Raw genomic sequence first — 805 nt, forward strand, 5'->3', positions numbered from 1 at the left:
GAATATTTGAGAAGGTTGGTTTTTTTTAAATGTATTTCAATTTTATTTTTAGTATGAGAGGCTCAGAAATTTGATTTTTGCTTTCCTTAACTTAACAAGTCCCTGTCCATTTAGAAAAACATTGGGGGCTTTCTCTCTACCTTGCGTTGGACTGAAAACATACATGTTTAGTATAAAACAGCTTTACAATATGTACCATATTTTCCTGCCAAGGATCTGTGTCTGCTGTTACTAGGGCTAGTGGTTTGTCATAATAAATCATACGAGTTGTCACGGGGAAAGTGCAAGGCAAGCATCATGAGTGTGTAGTGAAGAACACGGATCATTTTATTTAAATGCAGATATTCTTTATTTTTAAATGCACATATTGGGGAAAAAAAGAACAATTTTGTTCACTATTTATTTTTAACTCAGTGGCAGTGATAGCGCAGAACCGTCATTGCTCACTCTGCATTTCTGCCGCCCTGCCTGTGCGGAGGGAAATGAGCGTGTAGTTTTGTGGGGTTTCTTCCTGTGGCCCACAGACTCCTGAGCTTCCAGACGACTTCTGCAGGGGCTGCCAGGGGGCCAGCCAGCCAGGCAAGCCCCTGGTCAGCGGGTAAAGCTCATCCTACCACCCTTCAGCCCTCCATCCTACCGCCCTTCAGCCCTCTGTTGGAAAACTGTAGGGATGTGTGATGAGACAAACTGAAGGATCATTGCTCTTACAGATTTTCACAAAGGCCGCCTTGTCCCTAGGGGAAGTAATGTCTCTGGGCTCCCTCCATGATGACAGCTGAGATAAGGGTGTCCTCAGTCATTCACC

This window comes from Egretta garzetta, unplaced genomic scaffold, assembly GCF_000687185.1.
Source record: "Egretta garzetta isolate BGI_Z169 unplaced genomic scaffold, ASM68718v1 scaffold1099, whole genome shotgun sequence".
NCBI lineage: Eukaryota > Metazoa > Chordata > Aves > Pelecaniformes > Ardeidae > Egretta > Egretta garzetta.